Source organism: Ranitomeya imitator, chromosome 3, assembly GCF_032444005.1.
Source record: "Ranitomeya imitator isolate aRanImi1 chromosome 3, aRanImi1.pri, whole genome shotgun sequence".
Classification (NCBI taxonomy): Eukaryota; Metazoa; Chordata; class Amphibia; order Anura; family Dendrobatidae; genus Ranitomeya; species Ranitomeya imitator.
Genome location: NC_091284.1, coordinates 89,525,122 through 89,548,904, shown reverse-complemented (window position 1 = coordinate 89,548,904; position 23,783 = coordinate 89,525,122). Strand labels below are relative to the sequence as shown.

The window sequence follows — 23,783 nt, the reverse complement described above, 5'->3', positions numbered from 1 at the left end:
GTGTTTTGAGGAATGCACACGGCTGGTTAGTGCAGACAACGCCATAATAAGCATGAGCATCCCCCTAATGCGTCTGCTGATGCAAAGTTTGACGCACATAAAGGATCAGGCGTCTGCACCAGAGGAAGAGGAAAGCCTTGATGACAGTCAGCGATTGTCTGGTCAGGGCAGTGTACATGACGAGGTACCGGGCGAAGAGGAGGTGGAGGATGAGGAGGATGATGGGGATGAGTATATTTTTAATGAGGAAGCTTTCCCGGGGGCACGGGAAATTGGTGGCGTGGCAAGGCCGGGTTCTGGTTTTTTGAGGGACACAAGTGACGTAGATTTGCCTGCAACTGCCCCTCAACCAAGCACAACCGCAGATTTGACAATGGGAACTTTGGCCCACATGGCGGATTATGCCTTGCGTATCCTCAAAAGGGACACACGCATTACAAAAATGATGAACGATGACGATTACTGGTTGGCCTGCCTCCTTGATCCTCGCTATAAAGGCAAATTGCAAAATATTATGCCACATGAGAACTTGGAACTAATATTAGCAACAAAACAATCAACTCTTGTTGACCGTTTGCTTCTGGCATTCCCTGCACACAGCGCCCGTGATCGTTCTCACACGAGCTCCAGGGGCCAGCAGACCAGAGGTGTTAGAGGGGCAGAAATCAGAAGTGGCGTTGGCCAGAGGGGTTTTCTGACCAGGTTGTGGAGTGATTTTTCTATGACCGCAGACAGGACAGGTACTGCAGCATCAATTCAAAGTGACAGGAGACAACATTTGTCCAGTATGGTTACAAACTATTTTTCATCCCTTATCGACGTTCTCCCTCAACCGTCATTCCCATTTGATTACTGGGCATCCAAATTAGACACCTGGCCAGAATTGGCAGAATATGCATTGCAGGAGCTTGCTTGCCCGGCAGCTAGTGTCCTATCAGAAAGAGTATTCAGTGCTGCAGGTTCAATACTAACAGAAAAAAGGACTCGTCTGGCTACCCAAAATGTAGATGATCTAACCTTCATTAAAATGAACCACAACTGGATTTCAAAATCTTTTGCCCCACCCTGCCCGGCTGACACCTAGCTTTCCTATGAAAAGGTCTTGCCTGTGGACTATTCTGAATGACTTTTCCAATCTCGTAATTTTCTTCACCTGATTGTCCAGCATACGACATGTTTCCACCTCACGAAATGGCCAAACTCCCCACACGGGGTCGTGCTATCGCCACTTTGCGCTTGGACCCTTGAGAGTGCTGTTTGTCTGAAGAGGTGGGTGTGGCCGCTTTTGGTCGACGGCACTGCCACTGGGTCCCTCATAGTACAATAAAGTGTCTCTGGCGGTGGTGGTGCGCACCCAACGTCAGACTCACCGTTGTAATATGAGGGGCCCTGTGCCTGTACCGCCGGCCACAAGCCAGTTCCCCCCCCCCCAGCTCAAACAGTGCTCTACCACTAGCAAAATTATCTCTCACAGCTTCACCAATGTGTAGTCTAGGCGCTGACATCCTTCAATGCCTGGCACTGACAATACCATTGTTTTGACATTTTTGTTATGTTAGGCCTTCGAAGCCTGTCTGCGGTCACTCCTTCCACTAGACTTCCACTGACCATACACTGCTGCCCATGTACCCCTGGAACCAATTTAAAGTGCCTACAGCCAGCCCAATTTTGTTATGTTAGGCCTTCGAAGACTGTCTGCCGTCACTCCTTCCACTAGACTTCCACTGACCATACACTGCTGCCCATGTACCCCTGGAACCAATTTAAAGTGCCTACAGCCAGCCCAATTTTGTTATGTTAGGCCTTGGAAGCCTGTCTGCGGTCACTCCTTCCACTAGACTTCCACTGACCAGACCACTGCTGCCCATGTACCCCTGGAACCAATTTAAAGTGCCTACAGCCAGCCCAATTTTGTTATGTTAGGCCTTGGAAGCCTGTCTGCGGTCACTCCTTCCACTAGACTTCCACTGACCAGACCACTGCTGCCCGTGTACCCCTGGAACCAATTTAAAATTGCCTACAGCCATGTGTTAATATTTTAGGCCTTCGATGCCTGTCTGTGGTCACTCCTTCCACTAGGCCTCCACTGACCACACCACTGCTGCCCGTGTACCCCTGGAACCAATTTAAAATTGCCTACAGCCATGTGTGATTATTTTAGGCCTTCGATGCCTGTCTGCGGTCACTCCTTCCACTAGGCCTCCACTGACCACACCACTGCTGCCCGTGTAACCCTGGAACCAATTTAAAATTGCCTACAGCCATGTGTTATTATTTTAGGCCTTCGATGCCTGTCTGCGGTCACTCCTTCCACTAGGCCTCCACTGACCACACCACTGCTGCCCGTGTACCCCTGGAACCAATTTAAAATTGCCTACAGCCAGCCCAATTTTTTTATTTTAGGCCTTCGATGCCTGTCTGCGGTCCATTCTTTCAACTACTACTACACTGACCAGGGCACTGCTGCCCAAGTACCCCTGGAACCAATTTAAAATTGCCTACAGCCATGTGTTAATATTTTAGGCCTTCGATGCCTGTCTGTGGTCACTCCTTCCACTAGGCCTCCACTGACCACACCACTGCTGCCCGTGTACCCCTGGAACCAATTTAAAATTGCCTACAGCCATGTGTGATTATTTTAGGCCTTCGATGCCTGTCTGCGGTCACTCCTTCCACTAGGCCTCCACTGACCACACCACTGCTGCCCGTGTAACCCTGGAACCAATTTAAAATTGCCTACAGCCATGTGTTATTATTTTAGGCCTTCGATGCCTGTCTGCGGTCACTCCTTCCACTAGGCCTCCACTGACCACACCACTGCTGCCCGTGTACCCCTGGAACCAATTTAAAATTGCCTACAGCCAGCCCAATTTTTTTATTTTAGGCCTTCGATGCCTGTCTGCGGTCCATTCTTTCAACTACTACTACACTGACCAGGGCACTGCTGCCCAAGTACCCCTGGAACCAATTTAAAATTGCCTACAGCCATGTGTTAATATTTTAGGCCTTCGATGCCTGTCTGTGGTCACTCCTTCCACTAGGCCTCCACTGACCACACCACTGCTGCCCGTGTACCCCTGGAACCAATTTAAAATTGCCTACAGCCATGTGTGATTATTTTAGGCCTTCGATGCCTGTCTGCGGTCACTCCTTCCACTAGGCCTCCACTGACCACACCACTGCTGCCCGTGTAACCCTGGAACCAATTTAAAATTGCCTACAGCCAGCCCAATTTTTTTATTTTAGGCCTTCGATGCCTGTCTGCGGTCCATTCTTTCAACTACTACTACACTGACCAGGGCACTGCTGCCCAAGTACCCCTGGAACCAATTTAAAATTGCCTACAGCCATGTGTTAATATTTTAGGCCTTCGATGCCTGTCTGTGGTCACTCCTTCCACTAGGCCTCCACTGACCACACCACTGCTGCCCGTGTACCCCTGGAACCAATTTAAAATTGCCTACAGCCATGTGTGATTATTTTAGGCCTTCGATGCCTGTCTGCGGTCCCTCCTTCCACTAGGCCTCCACTGACCTGTCTACTGCGGCCCGTGTACCCCTTGAACCAACCTAATAAAATATTTAAAAAATTAATTTGATTATAAAAAATAAGATCGTGTTGAGATCTCAAATGCAGACATTTTAACAATCAAAACAAACACACAACAAATATCTGGAACTGTACTACAAAGGTCCAACAGCTACAATTTCTTTCTCCTGCAAGAAGTTAACTGAAAGTTTTTTGGAGTTGTTAACACAGATATGGCATCCACCGAGTGTTGTCCTGTCGCGTCTCCTTTAAATTATTTCCAATAAGATGTTAAACTATTAATTTAATAAAATCAATAATTAAAAAAATTATTGAGTAAGTCAAAAGCACATTGCAAATAAACATTAATTACAAATCAAGAAGCATGGCGCGTCCGAGGGTGAGTAGATACCGAATAAGAATATAATCACCCTCGGACGCGCAATGCTTATTTACAACAGCCTTCCTTCCTAAGAATCAGCCCTTCCGTGGTGTAGAGAGAGGTTGTTGTTACACTCCAAGGTGTTCCCCAGATTGCCTTTCCTGAGCTTCGATCTTCCGGCTCTCGTTTAGTAGCTGTTGGAAACTACGCTGCATTAGGCCTACTAATTGTGTATGGGTGAAACAGTGGCGCATCTGCGGTCCCTCCTTCCACTAGGCCTCCACTGACCTGTCTACTGCGGCCCGTGTACCCCTTGAACCAACCTAATAAAATATTTAAAAAATTAATTTGATTATAAAAAATAAGATCGTGTTGAGATCTCAAATGCAGACATTTTAACAATCAAAACAAACACACAACAAATATCTGGAACTGTACTACAAAGGTCCAACAGCTACAATTTCTTTCTCCTGCAAGAAGTTAACTGAAAGTTTTTTGGAGTTGTTAACACAGATATGGCATCCACCGAGTGTTGTCCTGTCGCGTCTCCTTTAAATTATTTCCAATAAGATGTTAAACTATTAATTTAATAAAATCAATAATTAAAAAAATAATTGAGTAAGTCAAAAGCACATTGCAAATAAACATTAATTACAAATCAAGAAGCATGGCGCGTCCGAGGGTGAGTAGATACCGAATAAGAATATAATCACCCTCGGACGCGCAATGCTTATTTACAACAGCCTTCCTTCCTAAGAATCAGCCCTTCCGTGGTGTAGAGAGAGGTTGTTGTTACACTCCAAGGTGTTCCCCAGGTTGCCTTTCCTGAGCTTCGATCTTCATGCTCTCGTTTAGTAGGTGTCGGAAAGTAGGCTGCATTAGGCCTAAAAAATGGGGAATGGGGTGGAGAGAGATGGTGTGTTACACTCCAAGGTGTTCTCCAGGTTTCCTCGCCATTGCTTCGATCTTCCGACTCTCGTTTAGTAGTTGTAGAAAACTACACTGCATTAGGCCTACAAAATGGGTATCGGGTGGAGAGAGATGGTGTGTTACACTCCAAGGTGTTCCCCAGGTTGCCTTTCCTGAGCTTCTATCTTCAGGCTCTCATTAAATTGTGGTTAAATGGAACAACTGCATTTGGCGTACTAGTTGGTTTGGGGCCTACTATCGGTGTCTGCCACTCCTTGCTGTTCTCCTGGTTTCCTGTCCTGAAATTCCATTTTCAGCCTCTCGTTAAGTAGTTGTTAATGTTAGACTGCATTTGGCCTACTAGTTGGGTTGGGGCCTACTATCGGTGTCTGCCACTCCTTGCTGTTCTCCTCCACTGAACAAAGCTGTGCCGCCTGTTTACTACGGTTGCCAATTTTGAACTGCATTTCGACTACTTACTGATTTGGCCCTACTCTCTGTGTCAGCCTCTCATTCCAGTTGTCCTCCACTGCAATGCCCCCTGGTTATTCCTGTGTTACCAATTTTGAACTGCATTTAGCCCACTTTATTCTTTGGGCCTATATCTGTGTTTCCACTTCATCGTGCCCATTGCCCAGCCAGTGATAGATGAGTCTGCTGGTACATTGACCCATAACGCAACATTCCCCGTGCACGCTACACAACAACATTGTGACCCTGCTGAAAGTCAGGTTGCTCTTCCCGCATACCATACCACCTTACACGGGGACAAAGAGGAAGGTGCAGATGAAAGTGCAGGTTCCTTCATCAGGTGGGGGGAGGAATACTAGTTGGCGACGTCACTGGCACAGGGCCTCTCATAGTACGCAAAAGTGTTGCTGCCGGTGGGAGGCGCCCCCGCCGTGCAAACACACCGCTGTACTTTGAGGGGCCCTGTGCCAGTGCCAATGCCAACGAGTGGGCCCCCCCTGCTTGCTCAGGATCACAGCACTTGCAAAGTTGAAATACTTACCTCTCCCTGCTCCACTGCCGTGACGTGGTCCAGATTTACTGGGCCCACTAATTACTTGAACCAGCCCTACCCCCCACAACTTTAGCCAAATGACCCCCAATTTCAAATGCCTTCCAATTATTTTAAGGTAAATTACGCTTGACAAGCTTCATTAAGAAGAATGGATGGTTTTGACATTAAAATGGGCACTCTAGGTGTTTTCCTGGCCCCCACTCACTGCCGACTATGCTGCCCCATTGACTTGCATTGGGTTTCGTGTTTCGGTCGATCCCGACTTTACGTCATAATCGGCCGATTTCACTCGACCCGACTTTGGACATAGTCGGGTTTCGCAAAACCCGGCTCGACTCTAAAAAGGTCAAGGTCGCTCAACTCTAATGATGAGCATTACTGTGATTGGCTGGCCGCATAGCGTCATCAGGTCTATATAATACCCGTGACGCCATGCTCGGCACACTGTACCCCAAAAACAGGCAGAGTAGGGAGAGGTGCTGCTGAAAGAAGGACAGAATTGTAGTTGTTGTAGTGCACCGGTAGCATGCTGTGCAGTCATGAGGCAGTGACCCAACAAAGTTCCAATACAGAAGTCTCTTTAGTGCTTTATCTCCCAGCATTAACCCCTTCCCAACCTTTGACGCCACGTAGGTGTGGCACCCCTAGGGGTATTTTCCACAAAAATAGTTACTGACACTAAACACAAATATTAAGATAGCAAAACTGCACTACCACCTCCGGCCAGAAGGGGGAGCTCCAGAGACTCCCCTTGATCCATTCTGGTCTGTGAGAAGAACTGGCAGTTGGGCTAAGGAGCTGATAGTGAGAGGTCATACAGCTGAATTTCTAACAGCCCTATGACGGTTTCCAGGCCCAAATCACCGGCCTGAGGAGAAAAGGGACAGAGAAAAAGGACATTGTGAAAACCGGGTAGCATTAATCACTACCCAGAACAGGCGCAAAGACGGATACCGGATCCGTGGCTGTACTCATTATATATAATACAGCAACCGGAAAAACGTGAGGTGATATCAGCTTCACTAGGGCCGGACGCAACAACAGACACAGAGTTCAGCGGTACTCCCGGAGGGGGTAAGCCGATAAAAGGACTCGGGTTGCCCGTCGAACCAGGACCCGGAGGGGACAGATTTGGCCGGCTGCCAGTTCACATACAGCAGCAGGGCCACACAGAAATTGCGTACAATAAGAGGCGAAGACCCCGGCAGGGTCAAAGTAACTCAGAGTTCCCATACAGACTCCGGTGACAGGACTGGTTGTAAATCCTTTTATGTTGAAGTAAACTGGTTAAACGTTTCAGTGCCTCAGACTTTCATTTGGACAATAGCTATCTGTCCAGGATCAGGATCATCACCGCTGGGAGAACCTGCTGCTGATCAAGTAAGTGCCTGTTCCCTCATGATACCCCTTACACTGTGCATTGCCTGAGGCCACAGCACCGGGTCAAGCCACCCGTGACATCCCCCTCAAGAGACAGACCCCATTGGTCCGGTGCTGGGTACCCCGGTCTCCTGGGCGTCACATAGGCATCATCGGTGCCAATCTGACCTTTGACGCCTATGTGGCGCCATGGAGGGATCGCGTCCCTGCAGATCGGGTGAAAGGGTTAACTCCAATTTCACCTGATCTGCAGGGACAGGGGGAGTGGTACTTTAGCCCAGGGGGGGTGGCTACGATCGCTCTGATTGGCTGTTGAAAGTGAAACAGCCACCGATCTCCTCCCCAGTCCTCCTTCTTGTGCTCCGCTCCCCTCCGTCGTCCTGTCTGCTCCCCGTCCTCCTGTCCGCTCCCCTCGTGCTCCGATCCCCCCCGTGCTCCGATCTCCCCTCTCATACCTACCGAGCCTCCTGGTGTCTGTCCGTCTTCTCCATGGGCGCCGCCATCTTCCAAAATGGCGGGCGCATGCGCAGTGCGCCCGCCGAGTCTGCCGGCCGGCAGATTCGTTACTGGTACATTTTGATCACTGTGATAAAACCTATCACAGTGATCAAAATAAAAAAAATAGTAAATGAACCCTCTCTATTGTCCCATAGGTAGGGACAATAATAAAATAAAGAAAAAATATATATTTTTTTCCACTAGGGTTAGGGTTAGAACTAGGGTTAGGGTAAGGGCTAGGGTTAGGGTTAGGGTTAGGGCTAGGGTTAGAACTAGGGTTAGGGGTAGAATTAGGCTATGTGCACACAGCGCGGATTTAGCTGCGGATCCGCTGCGGATTGTCCGCGGATCCGCAGCAGATTGGCCGCTGCGGATTTGTAGCAGTTTTCTATCAGGTTTACAGTACCATGTAAACTTATGGAAAACCAAATCCGCTGTGCCCATGGTGCGGAAAATACCGTGCGGAAACGCTGCGTTGTATTTTCCGCAGCATGTCAATTCTTTGTGCGGATTCCGCAGCGTTTTACACCTGTTCCTCAATAGGAATCCGCAGGTGAAATCCGCACAAAAAACACTGGAAATCTGCGGTAAATCCGCAGGTAAAACGCAGTGCATTTTATCTGCGGATTTTTCAAAAATGGTGCGGAAAAATCTCATACGAATCCGCAACGTGGGCACATAGCCTTAGGGTTAGGGTTGGAATTAGAGTTAGGGTTGGAATTAGGGCGAGGGTTGGAAATAGGGTTAAGATTAGGCTTGTGGTTATGGTTATGGTTAGGGTTAGGTGTGTATTGGGGTTTAAGTTGTGGTTAGGGTTGGGATTAGGGTTAAGGTTGGGATTAGGGTTAGGATTAGGGTTAGGGTTGGGATTAGGGTTACGGGTGTGTTGGGGTTAGGGTTGTGTTTAGGGGTGTGTTGGGGTTAGGGTTGTGATTAGGGTTATGGCTACAGTTGGTATTAGGGTTGGGGGTGTATTGGGGTTAGTGTTGGAGTTAGAATTGAGGGTCCACTGTTTAGGCACATCAGGGGTCTCCAAATGCAACATGGCTGTACTTTTTCATTTTTACGGATCAATTTGTGAAGCACTTGGGGGTTCAAAGTGCTCACCATGCATCTAGATAAGTTCCTTGGGCGTCTTGTTTCTAAAATGGTGTCACTTGTGGGGGAGCTCCAATCTTTAGGTACACAGGGACTCTCCAAACACGACATGGTGTCCGCTAACGATTGGAGCTAATTTTTCACTCAAAAGTCAAATGGCGCTCCTTCCCTTCCGAGCCTTGCTGTGTGCACAAACAGTGGTTTGTGACCACATATGAGGTATCAGTGTACTCAGGAGGAATTGCCCAACACATTTTAGGATCTATTTTATCCTGTTGCCCATGTGAAAATGAAAAAATTGAGGCTAAAATATATTTTTTGTGAAAAAAAAGTACTTTTTCATTTTTACGGATCAATTTGTGAAGCACCTGGGGGTTCAAAGTGCTCACTATGCATCTAGATAAGCTCCTTGGGGGGTCTAGTTTCCAAAATGGGGTCACTTGTGGGGGAGCTCCAATGTTTAGGCACACAGGGGCTCTCCAAACGTGTCATGGTGTTCGCTAAAGATTGGAGTAAATTTTTCATTGAAAAAGTCAAATGGTGCTCCTTCCCTTCCGAGCCCTGTCGTGCGCCCAAACAGTGGTTCCCCCTCCACATATGGGATATCGGCGTACTCAGGACAAATTGTACAATAACTCCTGGGGTCCAGTTTCTGTTTTTACCCTTGGGAAAATAAAAAAAATTGTTGCTAAAAGATCATATTTGTGACTAAAAAGTTAAATGTTCATTTTTTCCTTCCATGTTGCTTCTGCTGCTGTGAAGCACCTGAAGGGTTAATAAACTTTTTGAATGTGGTTTTGAGCAACTTGAGGGGTGCAGTTTTTAGAATGGTGTCACTTTTGGGTATTTTCAGCCATATAGACCCCTCAAACTGACTTCAAATGTGAGGTGGTGCCGAAAAAAAAATGGTTTTGTAAATTTTGTTGTAAAAATGAGAAATCGCTGGTGGACGATGAAGTCACTGACCCAAATTGGGAAGGTGATATGCAGAGCTAGGACAGCAGCACACAGGGGAAGGGATCCGCAGCACCACAACAGGCAGGAAAATGCAGTGGGGTGTCCAGAGACAGAAGGCAGGCAACTGTTCCCTAGAGCACCAAAGCAGGTGACGTTGCCAAGCCAAGGGTTAGGTGTTCCTGAGTATGGCACTTTTTAAAGACAGTCCAGTTAACGCAAAAATGGCCATTTGCAACATCTGCCATGCCAGCATCAGCAGGGGCAGAACAACTACCAGTCTGACCACCACCAGCATGCTCAGGCACATACAAGCAAAGTACTCGTTTTTTTAAACGGTGATCTGTAACTAAGAAATTCATCAAAGCAGGCAAAATTAACTGATTTAATGTGCCAATTCACAGTTTCTTTGTAGCATCTGCATGTAAGAGGTAGTGGTGGGAGATTTTATGCTACTGGAGCTGGAGTTAGTATTTCTAAATTCTCCAGTGCCTTGTTTCCATCTATTTCTGGGTGCTTCTTGAAATATATTTGGGGTCATTGTGCTGCTGGAAGACCCATGACCTAGGATGCAAACCCAGCTGTCTAACCCCGGGCACTACATTGCGACACAAAAAATATTGGGAAGAAATGTTCGACATGAGAAAACATTACCAGTATGCTGTGATTGGCTCCGCAAATCAGACCATGCACACTAGTGATGAGCGAATATACTCGTTACTCGAGATTTCCCAAGCATGCTCCGGGGTCCTCCGAGTATTTTTTAGTGCTTGAAGTTTTAGTTTTTTTTTCCGCAGCTGAATGATTTACATCTGGTAGCCAGCATAAGTACATGTGGGGGTTGCCTGGTTGCTAGGGAATCCCCACATGTACTTATGCTGGCTAACAGATGTAAATCATTCAGCTGCGGCAAGAAAAACTAAAACTCCGAGCACTAAAAAATACTCGGAGGACACACGAGCATGCTCGAGAAATCTTGAGTAATGAGTATATTTGCTCATCACTAAGGCACACCCATGCAAGTTAATGAGTGCGTATAAAACGTAGGACTGCACTCGGATGTCATCTCACTACAGTTGCCCAAGACCATCCCTGGGAATGAGGGAGGTCTGTCCACTATGAGGACCACACTAAGTAAAGAAAGATATCTTGCACTACACTAGGGATTAGATTGTTAATAGAGTTGGGATTAGCCCACAGTTTGTGAGGGGTTAGACCAGTTTTTTAAGAAAAATTTCTGGGTTAGGAGAGGCAGTTAAAGTTCAGGACTCAGTCAAGTGCAAGTTTAGAGAGGAGTGGAGAGTAAAGCTGGACAAGAGAGTGTTAGCAGGTTCTAGAAGAGTCAGATGCATCAGGGCTGAACAGATATCGGATTGTGTTTCCCCACAGCATGAGGACACAGCACGAGGTTCGTCTGGACACTGTGACAGTCTTGGGCTTGAGGTCCGGAAGTGGTTATGAGAGTCATACTCTTGTCCCCCTGGGAGGAATATGTCAACCGGGTCACAGAGAAAGGAAAGGATTGAGTTCCTCTGGGAAGCTGTTATGCCAAGAGGAGAATCCCTAGGGCCGGCTAGGACAGTTGGGCCAGGGACAAGTTGGGCAGAAAGGAGACGAAGACTGAAAGGCCAGGAAACATCACTAAAAATGGGCTATGTCTTATACTGTATGCTGCTGCCATGTGTACTCGAATTGCACAGTAAAACTGAACCTGTTAACCCTGACTCAAGGTCTCCTGTCTTGTTTGAAGCTACAGCCAGACCCAGTCCCATGGACAAGGAGGTAGAAAGTGCTCCTGAAGGAACAGTGGGTTAAGAACCAACTCCACCGCACCACACACTAATGACGGATTCCTCTTTAGAAGAGGGGTTTCAGGGCAACCAGAACTCAGTTCCCGCCCTGCGTCCCCCTTCATTGTTAAAGGAGATGGGGCACTTTGGAGCTTTGGGATAAGATTCAGCTCTTACGTGTTAAGCCTCTGGCTGCAGGTTATTCAGAAATCAGTTGTTGCTCTGACAAGTAGTGTTGAGCATTTTTTTTGTTGATGTTGCTTTTGGCATACCTGTTATATTTTTGTAGACGTGTACTTTCTAGTCAATGTTATAATGATGTAACATTGATAAACACAGAATAAAGCATTGGTAATGTTTGCAACGACCGTGTAAAGACATACTTACACTGTACATGTTTTCCTGATAAGAACTGAACTATTAGGTCATATAGACCTTATAAAGGAAGGTACTGATGAGAAGTCCTCTCTATTAGGCTACTTTCACACATCAGGTTTTTTGTTTCAGGCATAATCCGGCTAATGTTCCAAAAAATAGATCCGTTGCAAATAGTGGAAAAACTCATGCAACGGATCCGTTTTTCTGCAGGATCCTGTTTTTATTTTTAGTATGGAGTTTATAGTGACTTCCTGGAAAAGGAGAGAGAGAGAATATTTCAATGGAAAATGCTTTAAAAACCAGCTCCGGAGACCTGATTCAGTGTTTCATATCTCCGTTTCACGCGTTTTTGGCCGGTTCTGTCACTGTGCGCTATTTTCACCGGACAAAAAAACGTTCCTCTGGACGTTTTCTCCATCCACCGGAAACAACTATTTGGATGAATCCAGAAAAAAAACGATGAAACATCTGCTCATCAGGCACAATCCGGCGCTAATACAACTCTATGAGAAAAAAATGGATCAGGTGTAAACAAAACCGGATCTGTTTTTTTCAAAGCTAGCTAGATTGTGCCTGAAACGAAAAACCTGATGTGTGTGTTAGGTGTCGAGTTCCCGCCTATGCACAGGGGGAATCTCAAACCATCTCCGCTGCGGTCTCCCATTCTTCTCCAGCCGCAGTGGAGCCTGCTCAGCGGAGACGTCAGTCCCGACATCTGGCTCAAGCTCATACTGTGTGACTGGTTACTGCTGCCCTTCCAGGCTCTTTGTAGCCAGCACTGATCAGCAGCGAGCAGGTCTTTCTGGGACTAAGTCCTGTTTTTCCCATACTGAGCATGCCCACGGGACGACCTCCCATTGGGGGTCGGGGGTCACATGCTCAGGTCTTGTTGCGGCTCCTGTTGGACCAATCTGGAAGGTCCCGTTACATGCTGCTATAAAAGGTTTATACTTGAAAACGTTTGTGTGTAGATGTGTGAAAGTCGCTCTTTAATCATCCCCTTCCTAGTGTCGTTGTCTGCTCGCGTATGGTGGATGTTTGCTATCTAGCGCCCGACAGTGCCATCTGCACACCAAGCACATGTTACAGTGCCTTTGCAGTGCCCGCTTATACTGCACCGTGCGCAATCAGTGCGCTTTCCTGACAGCCTGTCAGTGTAGGGTGGGAATTCCCGCTTGGACTCAGCATCTGACTCAAGGCATCCTCAGGCGCGGGCTCAAAAGCCACCGAGTGTCAGAGCGGGGCCAATCACCAGCTTAATGAGGTGATTAATAGAAATCCCACTAGTGTCTTTCAAGCTGCTCCCTGTGACTGCTAACAGGGCGCAGCGTATTTGTGGCGACTCTGTGAAGCAACAGAGTTCGCTTCTATTCACACTGGGTGAGGTCTAACCCACGTGTGAGCAAGCGTCCATCCGCCATTACTCAGCAGCAGGTGTAATCTCTGCATGGTGGACCCGGACTGCGAACGCACCTCATGTTTCCTATTACTATTATTTGGTGCTTTCCGCCAGTCCTAACAGTGTGAAAGTAGCCTAAGCCAGAGAGAAGAACTGTTCACCATCTAGCGGCCCTTTACCAACTTGTACCAAATTTGCAGTGGATTCAGAGCTTCCTCCAGTTATAAAAGTAATCTCTGCTGTAATTATCTCTCACAAAGTGCTATACTTCCCTCTGTAGATAGTCAGTGTCACACAGAGACCCAGTAGGGTCACTGTGCCATCCACCATGGGAACCATCTTATGGTTCTGTTCAATTCTGAGGTTGTATGTATTATATGGAACCATAATATGGTGGCGCGCATGGGACTTATCCGCACTGTGTGTACTGCATAATTAAGATGTTTTTCCAGGAACAAAATAATAATGAAATATCTTTAAGCCATGTTCACACTTTCAGTATTTGATCAGTATTTTACGTCAGCATTTGTAAGACAAAATGTGGAACAATCAGAGGTAAAAGTATAATAGAAACACGTCACCACTAGTGTTGAGCGATACCTTCCGATATCGGAAAGTATCGGTATCGGATAGGATCGGCCGATATTCAAAAAATATCGGATATCGCCGATACCGATACCCGATCCCAATGCAAGTCAATGGGACCAAAATATCAGAATTAAAATAAACCCTTTCTTGCCTTGTAGGTTCATTCTACATGAAGGAAAACAACTAAGAATAATGCCGGATGTATTTGGGGAGGTGGCGGAGACATTAAAGTCATAGAGGTTTATCCCAATCAAATAGAATAGCATGTTTTTTGTTTGTTTTTAAGACGTTCGGAGTGACAAAGATATTGACTATGTAAATTTTTTTTTTTATTTTGTCAGATATTGATGTTTCACTATTCCACGCCCTTCCCCTTCTTTTTTTTCTTTTTTTTTTCTTTTCCCACACTTTCATCTTCATCATCATCAGCATCTTTGACATCAACTTCTTCTTCACCTTATTCATCTTCTAATTCATCCTTTACCTTTTTTTTTTTTTTTATTACATTCTTCATATTCATTTTATTCAACTATTATTATTCTTCCTATTCTACATATTCTTTTTATTCCACTGTTATTATTCTTCCTATTCTACTTCTTCATCATATTCTCATTTGTGACAGGCATTCCCATAGTTGTTATCTATAAAAGTTGGAAGATTACACCTTCCGTTCTGCCAGTCACAAAAGTTACATTTGTCCGCGTTCAGTTTGGCCTGCAGCATCAGGCTTTATCCAGGGGCACCACGAGGAGGAACGGACTCACCCCCATACACTGCTTAGTCTTCTTCTGCATATAATTTAGATAATATCTTTTGCTCTGATATTAAGTCTTATGCTTAATGTTCTTCTGCTCTTTGTTCTGCAGCCTCTTGTTCTTCTGCTTCTCGGTCTTCCATGTCGTCGTCTCCAGGGTCGTCGTCTCCAGTGTCGTCATCTCCGCCGTCGTCGTCTCAGCCGTCGTCGTCTCCGCCGTCGTCATCGGGGTGGTCTTCCGGGTCGTCGTCGTCGTCATCGGGGTGGTCTTCCGGGTCGTCGACTTTAGGGTCTTCAACTTGGAAATGTAGCAGAAGGTACAAGAAGGCTGAGAAAATGCCAAGAACCAGCTGATGGAACTGGAACTCGGATGGCTACCCGAAGGTTCAAGAGCCTATGGAACTACCGAGGACCAGCTGACGTTGCTGGAACCCGGTTACTAAGCAGGAGGTACCCGTGCTAAAAAGCACTACCAAGGACCGCCTGACGTTGGCGGAACTCGGATACCCAGAAGGAGGCACCTAAGCCAAAGGCTCTGCCCGGAACCAGCTGACGGTACTGGAACCAGGATGGGGAGCAGAAGGTACAAGAGCAAAAGACACTGCCGAGAACCAGCTGACGGTACTGGAACCCGGATGGGTAGCCGAAGGTCCAAGAGCCAATGGAACTACCGAGGACCAGCTGACGTTACTGGAACCCGGTTACTAAGCAGCAGGTACCCGTGCCCGAAAGCACTACCAAGGACCACCTGACGTTGGTGGAACTTGGATACCCAGAAGGAGGCACCTAAGCCAAAGGCTCTGCCCGGAACCAGCTGACGGTACTGGAACCAGGATGGGGAGCAGAAGGTACAAGAGCAAAAGACACTGCCGAGAACCAGCTGACGGTGCTGGAACCAGGTGGTGGACCTGAAGGTCCACAGGAGAGGAGAGAAAAGCTAGGCCGCGAGGCAGCCGCAGTTACCGAACCCCAACAGTCTTACAGGGGGAGCTGGGCCTACTGGCACTACAGAACCAGCCTTGACTACCAGTTCACGCAGCCCACATAGGAAGCTCCTAAACTGGAGGCACCCTGGAGTTGGCTAACCCGACCGCAACACGACGGGGCAAGCATAGGCGTCTCAGCGAGTTTGACACAACCCGGAAACAGCTGACGGTGCTGAAACCAGGTTTGGCACGAGGGAGTACCTGTGACAAAAACACTGCCGAGAACCAGCTGGCGGTGCTGGAACCCAGATGCGTTGCCCCAGTGTGCAAGAGCCAATGGCACGACCGAGGACCAGCTGACGGTGCTGGAACCCGGTTACTAAGCTGTAGGTGCCCGCGCTTAAAAGCACTACCAAGGACCGCCTGACGTTGGCGGAACTCGGATACCCAGGAGGAGGCACCTAAGCCAAAGGCTCGGCCTGGAACCAGCTGACGGTGCTGGAGCCAGGTGGTGGACCCCAAGGCCCACAGGAGAGGAGAGAACAGCTAGGCCGCGAGGCAGCCGCAGTTACCGAACCCCAACAGTCCTACAGGGGGAGCTGGGCCTACTGGCACTACAGAACCAGCCTTGACTACCAATTCACGCAGCCCACATAGGAAGCTCCTAAACTGGAGGCACCCTGGAGTTGGCTAACCCGACCGCACCACGACGGGGCAAGCATAGGCGTCTCAGTGAGCTTGACACAACCCGGAAACAGCTGACGGTGCTGAAACCAGGCTTGGCACGAGGGAGTACCTGTGTCAAGAACACTGCCGAGAACCAGCTGGCGGTGCTGGAACCCAGATGCGTTGCCCCAGTGTGCAAGAGCCAATGGCACGACCGAGGACCAGCTGGCGGTGCTGGAACCCGGTTACTAAGCTGTAGGTGCCCGCGCTTAAAAGCACTACCAAGGACCGCCTGACGTTGGCGGAACTCGGATACCCAGGAGGAGGCACCTAAGCCAAAGGCTCGGCCTGGAACCAGCTGACGGTGCTGGAACCAGGTGGTGGACCCCAAGGCCCACAGGAGAGGAGAGAACAGCTAGGCCGCGAGGCAGCCGCAGTTACCGAACCCCCACAGTCCTACAGGGGGAGCTGGGCCTACTGGCACTACAGAACCAGCCTTGACTACCAGTTCACGCAGCCCACATAGGAAGCTCCTAAACTGGAGGCACCCTGGAGTTGGCTAACCCGACCGCACCACGACGGGGCAAGCATAGGCGTCTCAGTGAGCTTGACACAACCCGGAAACAGCTGACGGTGCTGAAACCAGGCTTGGCACGAGGGAGTACCTGTGTCAAGAACACTGCCGAGAACCAGCTGGCGGTGCTGGAACCCAGATGCGTTGCCCCAGTGTGCAAGAGCCAATGGCACGACCGAGGACCAGCTGGCGGTGCTGGAACCCGGTTACTAAGCTGTAGGTGCCCGCGCTTAAAAGCACTCCCAAGGACCGCCTGACGTTGGCGGAACTCGGATACCCAGGAGGAGGCACCTAAGCCAAAGGCTAGGCCTGGAACCAGCTGATGGTGCTGGAACCAGGTGGTGGACCCCAAGGCCCACAGGAGAGGAGAGAACAGCTAGGCCGCGAGGCAGCCGCAGTTACCGAACCCCAACAGTCCTACAGGGGGAGCTGGGCCTACTGGCACTACAGAACCAGCCTTGACTACCAGTTCACGCAGCCCACATAGGAAGCTCCTAAACTGGAGTCACCCTGGAGTTGGCTAACCCGACCGCACCACGACGGGGCAAGCATAGGCGTCTCAGTGAGCTTGACACAACCTGGAAACAGCTGACGGTGCTGAAACCAGGTTTGGCACGAGGGAGTACCTGTGACAAAAACACTGCCGAGAACCAGCTGGCGGTGCTGGAACCCAGATGCGTTGCCCCAGTGTGCAAGAGCCAATGGCACGACCGAGGACCAGCTGACGGTGCTGGAACCCGGTTACTAAGCTGTAGGTGCCCGCGCTTAAAAGCACTACCAAGGACCGCCTGACGTTGGCGGAACTCGGATACCCAGGAGGAGGCACCTAAGCCAAAGGCTCGGCCTGGAACCAGCTGACGGTGCTGGAACCAGGTGGTGGACCCCAAGGCCCACAGGAGAGGAGAGAACAGCTAGGCCGCGAGGCAGCCGCAGTTACCGAACCCCAACAGTCCTACAGGGGGAGCTGGGCCTACTGGCACTACAGAACCAGCCTTGACTACCAGTTCACGCAGCCCACATAGGAAGCTCCTAAACTGGAGGCACCCTGGAGTTGGCTAAACCGACCGCAACACGACGGGGCAAGCATAGGCGTCTCAGCGAGTTTGACACAACCCGGAAACAGCTGACGGTGCTGAAACCAGGTTTGGCACGAGGGAGTACCTGTGACAAAAACACTGCCGAGAACCAGCTGGCGGTGCTGGAACCCAGATGCGTTGCCCCAGTGTGCAAGAGCCAATGGCACGACCGAGGACCAGCTGACGGTGCTGGAACCCGGTTACTAAGCTGTAGGTGCCCGCGCTTAAAAGCACTACCAAGGACCGCCTGACGTTGGCGGAACTCGGATACCCAGGAGGAGGCACCTAAGCCAAAGGCTCGGCCTGGAACCAGCTGACGGTGCTGGAACCAGGTGGTGGACCCGAAGGCCCACAGGAGAGCAGAGAACAGCTAGGCCGCGAGGCAGCCGCAGTTACCGAACCCCAACAGTCCTACAGGGGGAGCTGGGCCTACTGGCACTACAGAACCAGCCTTGACTACCAGTTCACGCAGCCCACATAGGAAGCTCCTAAACTGGAGGCACCCTGGAGTTGGCTAAACCGACCGCAACACGACGGGGCAAGCATAGGCGTCTCAGCGAGTTTGACACAACCCGGAAACAGCTGACGGTGCTGAAACCAGGTTTGGCACGAGGGAGTACCTGTGACAAAAACACTGCCGAGAACCAGCTGGCGGTGCTGGAACCCAGATGCGTTGCCCCAGTGTGCAAGAGCCAATGGCACGACCGAGGACCAGCTGACGGTGCTGGAACCCGGTTACTAAGCTGTAGGTGCCCGCGCTTAAAAGCACTACCAAGGGCCGCCTGACGTTGGCGGAACTCGGATACCCAGGAGGAGGCACCTAAGCCAAAGGCTCGGCCTGGAACCAGCTGACGGTGCTGGAACCAGGTGGTGGACCCGAAGGCCCACAGGAGAGCAGAGAACAGCTAGGCCGCGAGGCAGCCGCAGTTACCGAACCCCAACAGTCCTACAGGGGGAGCTGGGCCTACTGGCACTACAGAACCAGCCTTGACTACCAGTTCACGCAGCCCACATAGGAAGCTCCTAAACTGGAGGCACCCTGGAGTTGGCTAACCCGACCGCACCACGACGGGGCAAGCATAGGCGTCTCAGTGAGCTTGACACTACCCGGAAACAGCTGACGGTGCTGGAACCAGGTTTGGCACGAGGGAGTACCAGTGACAAAAACACTGCCGAGAACCAGCTGGCGGTGCTGGAACCCAGATGCGTTGCCTATTAAAGATTGTCTTCCTAGAGCCCCAACTAGCGGTGCTGGAGCAAAGGGTAAGCAGGGGGAGCAGAGTGTAGGCCGAAGCCTGCACTGGAGGCAGCTTTGTGTCAGCGTTGCGTTTGCAGGACACTTTGCCGGCTACACAGTGTGGGAACAGCTGGCGTTGCTGAACCCCACTAACACAATGGCGGGTGTTTTTCTCTGTGCAGCTAGCACTTGCGGGCAAAAACTTGCGATGTTAGAGCCCGTGGTGAAGCAGGAGGAGGAGGAGAGGAGCAGAGTGTAGGCCGAAGCCTAGTTGAACCAATTTCAAAGGAAACCTTTAACCCCCCTCAGGTGTTACAAAGTACAAGAGACACACCTTGTGCAGTATTAATGCTGCACAAGTGAAAGGTTGCTCTATTAATTTGTCTACTTGCACACGCTGAATGAAAGACGTACACAATTTAGCCCATTCTACAGTCAAACTGTAGTGGATGCGTGACTTGGCTTTTTAAGGAGACGCAGCACAGGTGTCCCAAATAACGCCTTGGTGCTTGGCGCAGCTTCCTGAGCGTTGTTATTTGCTGTACAGGAGTCTGCACTCTTGTGTTATCCCTTGGCAATGCCCTGTTAGAGCTGCCCGTCTTATGACCTCATTTCATGTTGGCCGGTGCGGTTAACGATGGCCATAAATCCCAGACCCACAGTGCCTTTTCCTAAAGTCACACTGCGGTGCTGGGATTCGTGGCCTTGTGCAGTAAATATGTTCGCCGCTCACACATGTCCTTACACCTGCTTCAGACTGGGCGGCCTCAGCTGATCCCTTATCGCATGCTGCGGCCATGAGGCCGCACAGTCAGAAGAAGGCGGAAGGAGGGGAGTGAAGACAGGGGAACATATGCACTGCTCGTGCCCATCAATCACACCCTCGCAGTCAAAATATATGAGACAACGAGGGGCGTTGTGTCGGGCAGGGCGGACGCACAGGCACAGCCAGCCAACCAATGATGTCAGAAGACGGGCAGCGCTAACAATGGGGGTGCTGCGTGTCATTAGAAAGGAAAGTCACACCTCAGGGACAGTGGAATGGTCTCTAATGAGACACATTTTGTACGTGTTGAGTTCCACGTGGGCAAGGAGAAAAAGTCAGCCACCTTGTACAAATGCAGCAGTACTGCTGTACAAGGTGGCTGTTATACATAGAAACACCTGGGGGGGGTGGGGCCAGGTTCCCTTTAATTTCAGTTCATGTGCCTGCGTGGCGTTTGCAGGTCACGTTGCCGGCTACACAGCAGGGGAACAGCTGGCGGTGCTGAACCCCACTAACACATTGGCTGGCGTTTTTCTCTGTGCAGCTAGCACTTCCGGGCAGAAACTGGAGGTGTTTGAGCCCAGGGTCAGCAGGAGGAGGAGAGGAGCAGAGTGTAGGCCGAAGCCTGCACTGGTGGCAGCTTTTGGTCAGTTGTGCCAGCGTGGCTTGTGCTGGACACGATGCCGGCTACACAGCGGGGGAACAGCTGGCGGTGCTAAACCCCACTGACACAATGGTGGGTGTTTTTCTCTGTGCAGCTAGCATGTCCGGGCAGAAACTGGCGGTGTTTGAGCCCAGGGTCAGCAGGAGGAGGAGAGGAGCAGAGTGTAGGCCGAAGCCTGCACTGGTGGCAGCTTTTGGTCGGTTGTGCCAGCGTGGCTTGTGCTGGACACGATGCCGGCTACACAGCAGGGGAACAGCTGGCGGTGCTGAACCCCACTAACACATTGGCTGGTGTTTTTCTCTGTGCAGCTAGCACTTCCGGGCAGAAACTGGAGGTGTTTGAGCCCAGGGTCAGCAGGAGGAGGAGAGGAGCAGAGTGTAGGCCGAAGCCTGCACTGGTGGCAGCTTTTGGTCAGTTGTGCCAGCGTGGCTTGTGCTGGACACGATGCCGGCTACACAGCGGGGGAACAGCTGGCGGTGCTGAACCCCACTGACACAATGGTGGGTGTTTTTCTCTGTGCAGCTAGCATGTCCGGGCAGAAACTGGCGGTGTTTGAGCCCAGGGTCAGCAGGAGGAGGAGAGGAGCAGAGTGTAGGCCGAAGCCTGCACTGGTGGCAGCTTTTGGTCGGTTGTGCCAGCGTGGCTTGTGCTGGACACGATGCCGGCTACACAGCAGGGGAACAGCTGGCGGTGCTGAACCCCACTAACACATTGACTGGTGTTTTTCCTCTGTGCAGCTAGCAGTTCCGGGCAAAAACTAGCGGTGTTTGAGCCCAGGGTCAGCAGGAGAGGAGCAGAGTGTAGGCCGAAGCCTAGTTGAACCAATTTCAAAGGTAACCTTTAACCCCCCCTCAGGTGTTGCAAGGTACAAGAGCCACACCTTGAACTGCATTAATGATGCACAAGTCAAAGGTTGCTCTCTTAATTTTGCTCCTTGCACACGCTGAATAAAACACGTACACTATTTAGCCCATTATACTGTCCAACAGTAGTGGAGGCGTGACTTGTCTTTTTAAGGAGACGCAGCACAGGTGTACAAATTTACACCTAGGTGCTGGGCGCAGATTCCTTACCTTTGTTATTTGCAGTACAGGAAACTGCGCTCTTGTGTTATCCCTTGGCAATACCCTGTTAGTGCAGGCCGTCTCATGACCTCATTTCATGTTGGCCGGTGCGGTTAACGATGGCCATAAATCCCAGACCCACAGTGCCTTTTCCTAAAGTCACACTGCGGTGCTGGGATTCGTGGCCTTGTGCAGTAAATATGTTCGCCGCTCACACATGTCCTTACACCTGCTTCAGACTGGGCGGCCTCAGCTGATCCCTTATCGCATGCCGCGGCCATGAGGCCGCACAGTCAGAAGAAGGCGGAAGGAGGGGAGTGAAGACAGGGGAACATATGCACTGCTCATGCCCATCAATCACACCCTCGCAGTCAAAATATATGAGACAACGAGGGGCGTTGTGTCGGGCAGGGCGGACGCACAGGCACAGCCAGCCAACCAATGATGTCAGAAGACGGGCAGCGCTAACAATGGGGGTGCTGCGTGTCATTAGAAAGGAAAGTCACACCTCAGGGACAGTGGAATGGTCTCTAATGAGACACATTTTGTACGTGTTGAGTTCCACGTGGGCAAGGAGAAAAAGTCAGCCACCTTGTACAAATGCAGCAGTACTGCTGTACAAGGTGGCTGTTATACATAGAAACACCTGGGGGGGTGGCGCCAGGTTCCCTTTAATTTCAGTTCATGTGCCTGCGTGGCGTTTGCAGGTCACGTTGCAAGCTACACAGCAGGGGAACAGCTGGCGGTGCTGAACCCCACTAACACATTGGCTGGTGTTTTTCTCTGTGCAGCTAGCACTTCCGGGCAGAAACTGGAGGTGTTTGAGCCCAGGGTCAGCAGGAGGAGGAGAGGAGCAGAGTGTAGGCCGAAGCCTGCACTGGTGGCAGCTTTTGGTCAGTTGTGCCAGCGTGGCTTGTGCTGGACACGATGCCGACTACACAGCAGGGGAACAGCTGGCGGTGCTGAACCCCACTAACACATTGACTGGTGTTTTTCTCTGTGCAGCTAGCAGTTCCGGGCAAAAACTAGCGGTGTTTGAGCCCAGGGTCAGCAGGAGAGGAGCAGAGTGTAGGCCGAAGCCTAGTTGAACCAATTTCAAAGGTTACCTTTAACCCCCCCTCAGGTGTTGCAAGGTACAAGAGCCACACCTTGTGCAGCATTAATGCTGCACAAGTAAAAGGTTGCTCTATTTAATTTGCTCCTTGCACACGCTGAATAAAACACGTACACTATTTAGCCCACTATACTGTCAAACAGTAGTGGAGGCGTGACTTGTCTTTTTAAGGAGATGCAGCACAGGTGTACAAATTTACACCTAGCTGCTGGGCGCAGATTCCTGAGCGTTGTTATTTGCTGTACAGGAGTCTGCGCTATTGTGATCCCTTGGTCATGCGCTGTGAGCGCTTCCTGTCTTCTGACCTCATTTCATGTCGGCCGTTGCGGTTAGCGATGGACATGAATCCCAGACCCACAGTGTGTTTTCAAAAAATCACACTGCGTGGCTGGGATTCGTGGCCTTGTGCAGTAAATATGTTTGACACTCACACATGTCCTTACACCAGCTTCAGACTGGGTGGCCTCATCTGATCCCTTATCGCCTGCCGCGGCCATGAGGACACCCAGTCTGAAGAAGGCGGAAGGAGATGAGTGAACACAGGCAAACATATGCACTGCACATGCCCATCAATCACACCCTCGCTGTCCAAATAAATAAGACACCGAGGGGCGTTGTTTCGAGCAGGGCAGACGCACAGGCGCAGCCAGCTAACCAATGATGTCAAAAGACGGGCAGCGCTAACAAGGGTCGTGCTGCGTATCATTAGAAAGGAAAGTCACACCTCAGGGACAGTGGAATGGTCTCAATGAGACACATTTTGTACGTGTTGAGTTCCACGTGGGCAAGGAGAAAAAGTCAGCCACCTTGTACAAATGCAGCAGTACTGCTGTACAAGGTGGCTGTTATACATAGAAACACCTGGGCATGGGGGGCAGACTCCCTTCAATTTCAGTTCATGTGCCTGCGTGGCGTTTGCAGGTCACGTTGCAAGCTACACAGCAGGGGAACAGCTGGCGTTGCTGAACCCCACTGACACATTGACTGGTGTTTTTCTCTGTGCAGCTCGCATGT

General features: G+C 50.2%; 1 long non-coding RNA gene across 1 annotated transcript in view; it reads left to right on the top strand.

Moving 5' to 3' along the window:
* Window positions 1-23,783, top strand: part of LOC138672763 (uncharacterized) — a 136,173-nt gene that overhangs the window by 56,464 nt on the left and 55,926 nt on the right. The window lies entirely within an intron of this gene.